This window comes from Bubalus bubalis, chromosome 2 (assembly GCF_019923935.1).
Source record: "Bubalus bubalis isolate 160015118507 breed Murrah chromosome 2, NDDB_SH_1, whole genome shotgun sequence".
Lineage (NCBI taxonomy): Eukaryota > Metazoa > Chordata > Mammalia > Artiodactyla > Bovidae > Bubalus > Bubalus bubalis.
Genome location: NC_059158.1, coordinates 141,574,818 through 141,587,815, shown reverse-complemented (window position 1 = coordinate 141,587,815; position 12,998 = coordinate 141,574,818).

The following is a 12,998-nucleotide window of genomic DNA, read 5'->3' as shown; positions in this document are numbered from 1 at the left end:
CCCTTTGAGGTTGAGGGAACAGCAGTGGAAAGATCTTGAGGTAGGAAAAAAATCTGACTCACTGGAGGAGCTGACAGAGGCTATTGTGACTAGCTGGTTGGAGATGAGAGAATGTGGGGAGCAGAGGGAAGTGGCAAGAGTCAGTCTTTTAAGGATAGCCCCATCCTTTTTCTCAAGCCACCAATCCACCGTATCCAGTATCTTTACAAGAATACCAAAGTAAACCCTTGGTACTACTGATTACTTTTCTCCCCAAATCACGTTTCTCACTTCTGAAGTTCTGTTAAAAATACAACGTTTTACTAATAAAAATAATAGCTACTTTAATACAGTAAGTGTGTGTTGTGCATTCTTCTAAGCACTTTCTTTGTGTGTGGGGCCTTTTGTTTATTTGTAAAAAAAAAAAAAAAAAGCTGAAATTATGTTTTAAAGAAAGCTTTGTGAGTACCAAAGCTTTACATGATAGTTGTGTGTGTGCTCTTTTGTGTCTGACTCTTCTGTGACCCCACAGACCAGGATTCCCTATCCATGGGATTTTCCTGGCAAGAATACTGGAGTGGGTTGCCATTTCCTCCTGCAGGGGATCTTCCTGACCCAGGGATTGAACTCACGTCGAACTCACATCTTCTGCATTGGCAAGCAGATTCTTTACCACTGAGTCATCTGGGAATCCCTCTTACAAGATTCTTAACCTTGATAATTGGGGTTCCAGATACGTTTGTATTGTTGTTATTGGTATCCTTGAACTGATTGAAATTCCTAGCAATATATTCTGCTCCTACTTGATAAATGCTGTACTAATGTGACTGATGACCTTAAGGAGAGGAGGGAAAAATCAGGTCTTTGAGGAAATGTCTCCTAAGACAAGGCCCAGGGCTACCTCAAGTTGGCTTTTGTTTTGTTAGTGCTATATAAAACTGTTATTCAGACTTTAAGTGCTCAGTTAAGAATTCTAAACTGGCTAAATTTGCAAACCCCCACTGTTAATAATAAATGTTTTGGTAAAATATTAATAACATTCAAGACAGAATCTTATGAGTATTTTGGAACTTTTATCATTGATAGGCCAGATTGTCTTCCCTACTTTGAATGTCTTTTCAAAATATTTGATAGAATTCATTGGTGAAGCTACAAAAACAGGATAGGGCTTTCATTTATGGGAATATTTTAGATTAGTATTTCAGTTCCTTTACTTGTTACAGGTCTGTTCAGATTTTCTCTTTCTTCATGAAGAAGTCCATGACTTTTTCCTGGCTGAGTTGTTGTCAGGAAAAAGAGTTCTTATTCTTGGGCCCTGCTGTTGTCCCAGTCCATGAATGCTCCTCCTGCTGATTTCCCAACTCTGTTTAATTGGGGTTTCTGTTACGAATTTTTTACATTTCCCCCTTTTGATTAAGATCTTTCTCTGAAAGCATGGCAGATCAACAGTCAAGTTTTCCCTGAAAGTCCGTTAGATGTTCTTTAAGATCACAAACGGAGAAGGCAATGGCACCCCACTCCAGTACTCTTGCCTGGAAAATCCCATGGACGGAGGAGTCTGGTAGGCTGCAGTTCATGGGGTTGCTAGGAGTTGGACACGACTGAGCGACTTCACTTTCACTTTTCACTTTCACGCATTGGAGAAGGAAATGGCAACCCACTGAAGTGTTCTTGCCTGGAGAATCCCAGGGATGGGGGAACCTGGTGGGCTGCTGTCTATGGGGTCGCACAGAGTCGGACACGACTGAAGTGACTTAGCAGTAGCAGCAGCAGCAAGACCACAAACAGACTGATCCCTTTTCACTTTAACTATTTTTGAGAATAAGACCTGTTGTTTTGAATTAGTATCTAAGAATTTCATGGATTTACTACTGCATGCAGGAGATAAGAAAATGTTTAATTCATAACTTTTATATTAACCATTATAGTAAAATAATAAAGCTCACCCAAAAACCAAGTTGCCTTTCCTTGAATGAATCCTGCTTTAGTAGAACAGTGAAAGAAAAAGAAAATCAATGGCACCCCACTCCAGTACTCTTGCCTGGAAAATCCCATGGACGGAGGAGCCTGGTAGGCTGCAGTCCTTGGTGTCGCTAAGAGTCAGGGATGACTGAGAGACTTCATTTTCACTTTTCACTTTCATGCATTGGAGAAGGAAATGGCAACCCACTGCAGTATTCTTGCCTGGAGAATCCCAGGGACAGAGGAGCCTAGTGGGCTGCCGTCTATGGGGTCGCACGGAGTCAGACACGACTGAAGTGACTTAGCAGCAGCAGTAGCAGTCTAATTTGTAAATGAATGAATATTGAAATAATACACACTATGGATTTATTTTGGAGGAGGGCATGACAATCCATTCCAGTATTCTTGCTTGGAGAAACTCATGGACAGAGGAGCCTGGTGGGCTACAGTCCATAGGGTCACACAGAGCCAGACATGACTGAAGTGACTTAGCACACACGCATGTACATGATATATTTTAAGGCCTTATGTAGTTTTTTTTTAATTAATTTATTTGGCTGCACTGGGTCTTAGTTGCAACCTATGGAATCTTTAGTTGTGACATATGGGATCTAGTTCCCTGGCCAGGGATTGAACCCAGGCCCCCTGCTTTGGGACGTGGAGTCTTAGCCACTGGACCACCAGGGAAGTCCCGAGGCCTTATGTAGTTTTAATTGTTCTGTTTGTTCCGTCATTTTGCCTAAGACTATACAGTACGTGATTCTCTTCAGTTTATCAAGTATTGTGATTGCTTTGGTTCAGATGTGTCAATAGTGAAGTGAAAATATGCCCCTCAAAAAAAAAGTCAAGTTTTCCAGTTTCAATGGTTTTTTTTGACTGTCACTACCAAGAAGGGTCTTTCCTGGGTGTAGTATCTCCTACTGGGGGGAAAGTACACAGATTGGAGACCTATTGAGGTCATATTTGAGGGAGAACTCTTAAGCACATTTTAACCTAATGTCCGTATGTTATCAAGATATAGATATTGGAGATTATTTGAAGTATTATGTCGTCATCCAAGGTTTGGCAACAAAATTCCAACAAGCCTGATCTGTATATCATGGGAAAACTATCTCATTAGATGTCATCTGCTTCAATTCTTAAAAATCTTTGCTTTCAGGTCACTAGATGATAAGCAGTTTCAGTCAAGAGTTTAGTTGTTTCTTTACTGTGTCATAGGAATCTAAGAGTCTGTTCCCTTGAATTTTGTAGCAAAGAGGTTGGTCAATAGTACTTGAAAAGGCCTTCTCTGGTAAGATCTTCTGGAGGTATCTTTTTCAAAAGAAAAATCTCCAGGTTTTAAGGTGTGATGCTTAAGGTCTTTGTCTCCAGAGAGTACCTGTGAAAAGATTGTTCTACCAAAGCATGGTTATTTTTGGTAGAGGCAGTTAGGCCTTTGTGATATTGGAGTATCTCTCCTTTTATAAGTTGTGGGTCAAAAGAGGCAAGAGCCAAAGGCATTGGGCGTCTGGTGACTCTAAGTTTATTAGTTCCAGAAGGTATGGATCTGAGATCTAGAAGGATCAACTGCAGTGCATTTGGTCAAGGGATTTGTAGGGTTTCTACAAATTTTGTCAATTGAGTCTTAATAGGGCTGTTACTGTATATGACTAAACAAGGGGATGGAGGGTGGTTAATACAGTAAAAGTGTTGTGAAATGAACCAAATAGTGCAGACTTGTCAAAGTACCTGACCAGTGGGACTTCCCTGGTGGTCTAGTGGTTGAGACTGTGCTGCTACTACATGAGGCACAGGTTCCATCCCTGGTTGGGGAACTAAGAGCCCACATGCCACACAGAACAGCGAAGGGAAAAGAAAAAAGAAGTACTTGACCAGCAAAATGGGTTTCTCAATCATTGTGAAGTTTAAAACAAGTTCTCCAGGTTGGAGTACTTTTTTCAGAACTACTTTAGCCATAGAAGAGGCAATAGCCTGTCTCAAGAGAAGCCTCCAGTTCAGCATGATATGGACCATGACAAAAACATATCCATGAGATGAAGGAAATTATATGAAATCCATTAGTCAGACCTTAAATGGTCCATTAAGCAATTTAAAATGTCTAGGAACAATATGGACAAGAATCCCTGGGTTGTATTTCAGACATGTGGAACAAGTGAGATAGGCACTTCTTGTGGCCTTGTTGGTGTTTCTGCACCAATACTGACATAAATACCAGCATTTTGTCAGTAGACTAATGGTTTAAGTGCATGCACGATTGTTGGCCGTGGAAATTTTTAGAGTCTTCCTGAGTCTTCGGTAGGATTAGTTTGTTATTTGGTCAAAACTAGAGGTTTCTCTCCTTATTAAACCAATGCTTGTTGAATTTTAAATCTTGGTTTTTCCTTTTTGTTGAGGCCAATCGTTGGGCTTCTCTAGTCAGTTTTTCTGTTATCATTTGGGGAAATATCCCTTTGAACCAAGTTAGAGGTTTGGTTGCTGTTGGTTCCTTTAAGAGCACCATTCCTTGTGGAAATGTCAGCAAGATGATTTCCCTTAGCTTCCAGAAAGTCAAGTTTAGAATGCTTCAGAAGCTGAATAGTAGGTAAAGTGGCAGGTAAAATATTGTATCCGATAATTCCTGAAACTAGGGGTCATTTTAAATTTCATTTTTGCTGGAAATACAGAAGTTGCTTCCCAACATTCCTAAATCATAAAAGTGCTTTAAAAGTATATATTCTATCAGTGTAAGTATTGGCATTTTTGCCATTGGCTAAAGTGCAAGTCTGTGTAAGAGTGTTTAATTCAACCTGTTGGGCTAAAGTCATGGATAAAGATGCTGCCTCAACAACATCAAAAGGAGTTACAGTTGCATACCCAGCACATTCGCTGCTGTCACCTTTCTTTTTTCACTGTACACTGTTTAATATAGCAAATATAGAAAATTAAGAAAAATAGAGAAGATATGAAAAGCACTAACTGTGGAAAATTCTGAAAGAGATGGGAATACCAGACCACCTCATCTGCCTCTTGAGAAATTTGTATGCAGGTCAGGAAGCAACAGTTAGAACTGGACATGGAACAACAGACTGGTTCCAAATAGGAAAAGGAGTTCGTCAAGGCTGTATATTGTCACCCTGTTTATTTAACTTATATGCAGAGTACATCATGAGAAACGCTGGACTGGAAGAAACACAAGCCGGAATCAGGATTGCCGGAGAAATATCAATCACCTCAGATATGCAGATGACACCACCCTTATGGCAGAAAGTGAAGAGGAACTCAAAAGCCTCTTGATGAAAGTGAAAGTGGAGAGTGAAAAAGTTGACTTAAAGCTCAACATTCAGAAAACGAAGATCATGGCATCTGGTCCCACCACTTCATGGGAAATAGATGGGGAAACAGTGGAAACAGTGTCAGACTTTATTTTTCTGGGCTCCAAAATCACTGCAGATGGTGACTGCAGCCATGAAATTAAAAGACGCTTACTCCTTGGAAGGAAAGTTATGACCAACCTAGATAGCATATTGAAAAGCAGAGACATTACTTTGCCAACAAAGGTTCGTCTAGTCAAGGCTATGGTTTTTCCTGTGGTCATGTATGGATGTGAGAGTTGGACTGTGAAGAAGGCTGAGTGCCGAAGAATTGATGCTTTTGAACTGTGGTGTTGGAGAAGACTCTTGAGAGTCCCTTGGACTGCAAGGAGATCCAACCAGTCCATTCTGAAGGAGATCAGCCCTGGGATTTCTTTGGAAGGAATGATGCTAAAGCTGAAACTCCAGTACTTTGGCCACCTCATGCGAAGAGTTGACTCATTGGAAAAGACTCTGATGCTGGGAGGGATTGGGAGCAGGAGGAGAAGGGGATGACAGAGGATGAGATGGCTGGATGGCATCACCGACTCAATGGACGTGAGTCTCAGTGAACTCAGGGAGTTGGTGATGGACAGGGACGCCTGGCGTGCTGCGATTCATGGGGTTGCAAAGAGTCGGATACGACTGAACGACTGATCTGATCTGATTAACAATTTAATGGACATATGTTCTCATAGTCAATGAACTGAAAATCCACAGTCTTCTAAAAAATACATAAAACATTTACAGAAAACTGGCCATTGTTGCCTTTTAAGTAAGAACTGTCATTGAACCATGAGATGTCAATGCTACCTAAAGGTATTTCCTGCAGATCATCATGGGGAGTGTGGAGATGACCTGTCAGAAATAAGTTATGGTGAGGGTGAAGGACTTTGCCAGTGGTGGAGGGGAGAAGAATAACAGGGTTAAAGTTAGTACAAAGTAACAGATGTGTGAGGAGCAATTAACAAACAGATTTCAAAGGAGGTGAATCAGTTGACTGAAAAATGTTGAATGTGATGAGAATTGAGGAGCACTTCTACTGTATGGAATATAAAAGTGGATAAAGAGGATCCCACAATTATTTTCTCAGTGACCTTAACCAAAAGGCTGTAATGGCGCTAAGGCAAGGAGGGATATTCCCATACCACAGGGTTCTGTTTCTGGTTATAATATCTTATGAGTTAACCCTGTGTTTTGGGGTGAGTACCCCAAGGACATTCCCTTCCTTTGTATACACAAAAGGGAAAAGGTGAATCTGATCATTGGGAGGCCAAAAGGGCAGGTGGGCTAATCAAACTCTTTTTTAAGGACTTAAAAGCTATGTTGTTCGATTCTTGCCATAAAATTGCATCAGGATTGATGTGCTTTAGTGAAACATACAGAAGTTTGGCCATAAAAGAGAAATTTAGAATCCAGTTTCAGCAGTAACCAGCTAACCTGAGGAAAAACCTCACAATTGGTGCTTGTTTGGGAGTCTGGGAAACTTAGGACATCATGAAGTCTACCTGGACAGGTGTAGTCCTTATTCCGGTATCTGATGCCTTAAACATCAAACCTGGGTTTGGGCAAACTGCAGTTTTTCCTTGGTGACCTTATGTCCCTTTGAGGCTGAAAGCTTTAGCAAGTGGATTCTGCCTTCCTGTGAGGAGGCTTGAGAAGGAGAACAAAGAAGCAAATCATTAACATATCACAACAAAGTGGAACCTCTAGGGAAATTATATCATCCAGAATGGCCTTCAGGATTTGTGAGAAATAAGGACTCTCAGTTAAACCCCTGAGGCATAGTGTCAGGCAACTTGGTTTTCTTCCCAGGTGAAGACAAAGTGGTATTGACTAGCTTAATCAATCAGCGTTGATAAAGAATTTGCAAGAATTCACTATAGAAATCAGTAATAGTTGGTGGGAATGGGTATTAGTAATGTGTAAGGGTTAACCCATCTGAATGCAGAGTTCCAAAGAATAGCAAGGAGAGATAAGAAAGCCTTCCTCAGCAATCAATGCAAAGAAATAGAGGAAAACAACAGAATGGGAAAGACTAGAGATCTCTTCAAGAAAATTAGATAACAAGGGAACATTTCATACAAAGATGGGCACAGTAAAGGACAGAAATGGTATGGATCAAACAAGCAGAAGATATTAAGGAGAGGTGGCAAGAATACACAAAAGTTTACAAAAAAGATCTTAATGACTTGGATAATCACGATGATGTGATCATTCACCTAGAACCAGACATCCTGGAGTGTGAAGTCAAGTGAGCCTTAGGAAGCATCATGACAACAAAGCTAGTGGAGGCAATGAAATTCCAGTTGAGCTATTTCCAATCCTAAAAGATGATGCTGTTAAAGTGCTGCACTCAATATGCCAGCAAATTTGGAAAACTCAGCAGTGGCCACAGGACTGGAAAAGATCAGTTTTCATTCCAATCCCAAAGAAAGGCAATACCAAAGAATGTTCAAACTGCTACACAATTGCACTCATTTCACACACTAGCAAGATAATGCTCAAAATCCTTCAAAGTAGGGTTCAACAGTAGGTGAATCGAGAACTTCCAGATGTTCAAGCTGGATTTAGAAAAGGCAGAGCAACCAGAGATCAAATTGCCAACATCTATTGGATCATCAAAAAAGCAAGAGAGTTCCAGAAAAACATCTATTTCTGCTTCATGGACTATGCTAAAGCCTTTGTGTGGATCACAGCAAACTGTGGAAAATTCTTCATGAGATGGGAATACCAGATCACCTGACCTTCCTCCTGAGAAACTTGTATGAAGATCAAGAAGCAATGGTCAGAACTGGACATGTAACTGGTTCCAAATTGGAAAAGGTGTACGTCAAGGCTGTGTATTGTCACCTTCCTTATTTAACTTATATACAGACTATATTATGCGAAATGCCAGGCTGGATAAAGCACAAGCTGGAATCAAGATTGCCAGGAGAAATATCAATAACCTCAGATATGCAGATGACACCACCCTTATGGCAGAAAGCCAAGAGGAACTAAAGAGCCTCTTGATGAAGGTGAAAGAGGAGAGTGAAAAAGTTGGCTTAAAACTGAACTTTCAAAAAACTAAGATCATGGCAACCAGTCCCATCACTTCATGGCAAATAGATGGGGAAACAATGGAAACAGTGACAGACTTTATTTTCTTGGGTTCCAAAATCATAGCAGATGGTGACTGAAGCCATGAAATTAAGACACTTGCTCCTTGAAAGAAAAGCTATGACCAACCTAGACAGCATATTAAAAACAGAGACATTATTTTGCCAACAAAGGTCCATCTAGTCAAAGGTATGGTTTTTCCAGTAGTCATGTTTGGATGTGAGAGTTGGACTATGAAGAAGGCTGAGCACCAAAGAATTGATGCTTTTGAACTGTGGTGTTGAGAGTCTTTTGAGAGTCCCTTGAACTGCAATATCAAACTGGTAAATCCTAAAGGAAAGCAGTCCTGAATATTCATTGGTAGGACTGATACTGAACCTGTAGTTCTAATACTTTGGCTACCTGATGGAAGAGCCGACTCATTCGAAAAGACCCTGATGCTGGGAAAGATTGAAGATAGGAGAAGGGGATGACAGGATGAGATGGTTGGATGGCTTCACTGACTTAGTGGACATGAGTTTGAGCAAGCTCTGGGAGATGGTGAAGGACAGGGAAGCCTGGTGTGCTGCAGTCCATTGGGGTGCAAAGAGTCGGATGTGACTGAGTGAACAACAACAACAAATGGTTGTGAACAACAACAACAAACGGTTAGGAACAACAGGTGTAAAGGGATAACAATGTCGCTTATTGCTTCCATGTCCCAGACAGACCTCTACCCTCAGCCCTTAGGTTTTCTCACCAGTAAATGGGAGTGTTAGGTAGCTCAGTGGTAAAGAATCCACCTGCCAATGCAGAAGACACGGGATCTATCCCTTGTCAGGAAGATATCCTGGAGAGGGAAATGGCAACCCACTCCAGTATTCTTGCCTGGGAAATCCCATGGACAGAGGAGCCTGGTGAGCTACAGTCCATGGAATTGCAAAGAATCTGACACAGCTTAGTGACTAGACAATAAACAAATGGGAGTGTTACAGAGACTTGCACAAAAGAAGGCCTTGAGTCTTGTAATTTTCTCTTATGGGCTCTGCATTGAAGAGGTTCTTTCCTTATAGAGTATTAATTAATTCTGTGAGGAGATTTTGATGGCTCTATTTGGATCTTGATGGGAGGTATGCAGTGAATTTTGCCAATTTCAGCTGGAGATTTTGTCCATAAGGAGGATGGTAGCTCCTAATTCAATAGGGACAAATGATCAGTGTTTACAGAATCACTTCTAGTGCCATGAGAGATGGAGATGCCATAGAATCATTTAATTCACCTGGTTGGCTGCTTTGATGACTCAAATTCTAGAATTATTTCCCCCTTTTGGGAGCAAGAAATTCTGCCCATGATACTTCTCTAAGTTTCAGCCTAGTAAATGGACACAGGAGGAGGAACTATGGAGAAAAGGATGTGTATGTTTCAAAGGGCCTAAATGAAGGAAATCAGTTCAGAAACAAGAATCTCTTGCGACTCAAGAGATCTCCCTGTTAGAACTCAAAGCAGGGGCTGCTTTATTGTAGTGGGGCTGAGCACTGAGAGTGTGACTCCAATGTCAGGACTGGAAGAGATTCATCCCCAACCTGGAGAAATGTTTCTACAAGCCAGTTCTGAGGGAGAATTGAGAAGAGCCCCTGTAGTTCCTTGGAGCCCCAACACTGAGAATTGGGAGAATGTTGGAAAGGCTGGTTAGAGGGCTGAAGGCACCAGAAGTGCTTGACTCTGTAGTTATCTTCTCCAGTGGCATAGCTCTTTGCAATAGTAGTAGAAACTAGGAGGGTTTTGGTTTTGTTTAGGGACCTTCAGTTGCTGGAGTTGAAGATTAAGAATTTTGGCAGTCTTCTTTTGAGGTGACTCATCTAGAGATCAAAAGAGTTAGTTTTCTAGATTGACTAAATCTAGTTAATGTGGACATAATTTTGCATTTCATTCTGGCCTCTTTTACTTGAAAGGTGCTGGTTCAGCCCATTAATAGAGTTAAAAGCCCCCTGGGTGGAATCAACATCTGAAGAAAAACCAGAGTTTTCTTTAAAAGTAATCTGAAGTCAATTACAATAGTCATGAACAGTTTCATCAGATTTTTCTGTGCAAGTCTGAATTCTCTTCCAATCAATAGGCTTTGGAAATGTCCTAGGAACTGCTCAATGAAGTACCTTAGCGATTGCCCATGCCTGATAATATAACGAGATAGTGGGCTGGTTTCTTGTTTGTAATCCTAGAAACCTTTCAGTTTTCATCTACTAGTGGCCTGGCCTTCATTGACAAGCATGTGAACTAGCTGATACAAGTCAGAGAAACCAGGTTGGTAAGTTTGAATGACTATAGTAAAATCCTCAGCAAATCTGTGATAGTGTTTGGTTACCTTGGGAAAATCTTTGACTATGGCTCATGGTTCAGCGTTAGTCCAGGGAATGTAAATAATTAAGGGTTTAGCCTCTGGATTCTCATCTGGCTTAATTTTAAAAGGATAAATTCTGATAAGTTCAGAGGAAGAGGGAGTGGAGAGAATTTCAGAGAAAAAGAGAAGTTCAGAGGAAGGATTGGTCTGGAGGAACTGAGGGCAGCAAAGGAAGGGGGAAGAAGGCATTGGAGGTGCAGTCTGAGACAAAGAAGACGAGGAAGAAGAGCCTGAGGATTTTAGAGCCATTTTTTTCTTAATTATTTGTTTATTCCTCTCAGTTAATGTTGAAATCTTATTTCGTAGAGAGGCACTTTTAGGTTCAGAAATCTCAAAATAACAATGCAAATAATCACTCCACTCAGTTCCGGAAATTTTAGAGCTATTGTAATGTAATTTGGTTTTCAGACTTCCCTGGTGATCCAATGGTAAGATTCTATGGTCTCAATGTGGGGACCAGGGTTCGATCCCTGGTCAAGGAACTAGAACCCATAGGCTACAACTAAAGATCCTTCATGCCACAACTAAAACATATAGAGTACAGCAACTAAGACCTTGCTCAGTCAAATAAATAAATATTAAAAATGAAACAAAACAAGAAAGAAAATTAAGTTTGGATTTCAAAACTTCCCCATGATAGCCATTGATATTCTAGTTTTTATTTTTTGGCTTCACTGCCCACCTTGCAGGATCTTAGTTTCTTGAGCCGAGATCTAATTTGGCCATGCAATAAGAGTACTAACCACTGGCCTGCCAGGGAATCCCCATTATTTTAAATTGCTTTTGGTCAGGTCGGTCAGAAATATACATGAGAAATGACAATGGTTTTTAAACATGAAATTAGCCAGAGTTCCTCTCTAGGGTGGGGTATCCTCAAAATACTTAGATAACTGGGGTACCATTGCTCAGAAGTTTTTCTCCATAGTAAAAGAATAATTAAAAAAATTTTTTTATTATATATGTATTTATTGAAGTAAAGTTGATTACAATATATTAATTTCTGCTGCATAGCAAAGTGATTTGGTTATACATACTCATGCTTTCTTTTTCATATTCTTTTCCATTATAATTTATCACAGTGTATTGTATATAGTTCCCTGTGCTGTACAGTAACTGTGCAAAAGTTTGTAAGTTTGGTTAGGTCCTATTTGTTTTTTGTTTCCTTTTTCTTGGCTTCACTGAGTGGCTTGTGGGATCTCAATTCCTTGATACCAGGGATTGAACTTGGTCCATGAAAATGAATCCAGAATCCTACCATTAGGCCACCAGAAAACTCCTCATTTGTTTATTTTTGTTTTTATCTCTATTGCCTTGGGAGACTGACCTCAGAAAACATCAGTACGAATTATATCATAGAATGTTTTGTCTACATCCTCTTCTAGGAGTTTTATGGGTGTTAAGTCTTTAAGACGCTTTGAGTTTATTTTTTGTGTGAGGATGTGTTCTAACTTCATTGATTTACATGTGGCTGTCCAACTTTTCCAATATTACTTGCTAAAGAGACTGTCTTTTCTCCATTGTGTATCCTTGCCTCCTTTGTCGAAGATTAATTGATTGTAGGTATGTAGGTTTATTTCTGGCCTCACTATTCTGTTCCATTGACCCTTATGTCTATTGTTATGCTAGTACCATGCTATTTTGATTATTGTAGCTTTGTAGTGTTCTCTGAAGTCTGGGAGGGTTATGCCTCCTGCTTTGTTCTTTTTCCTCAGGATTGCTTTTGTCTGTTCTGGGTCTTTTATGGTTCCATAGAAATTTTAGGATTATTTGTTCTAGTTCTGTGAGAAATGTCAATGGTAGTTTGATAAGGATCACATTAAATCTGTGGATTGCTTTGGGTAGTATGGCCATTTAAACAATATTAGTTCTTTCAATCCAAGAGCATATGATATCTTTCCATTTCTAAAAGAATAATTTGCAATAGCTTACAGCTCAAACAACTAATTTCAAACAGCTTAAATAGTTCAAATATCTCAACTTACGGCTCACATACCCTTCAGGCCTAATATTAGCCAGTTTTAAGGAAACAGGTTGGTTCCTGAGGGGCCAGACTGATGCCTTCTTAGCCAGTTCCCATGGAAGAGCCCCTATTCCAATGGAATAGTTTTTCAGTCACTAAGTCTTGTACAACTCTCTGCAAACCCCTGGACTGCAGCACACCAGACTCCTCTGTCCTCCAGTATCTCCAAGAGTTCGCTCAAATTCACGTCCATTGATTCAGTGATGCTATCTAATCATCTCATCCTCTG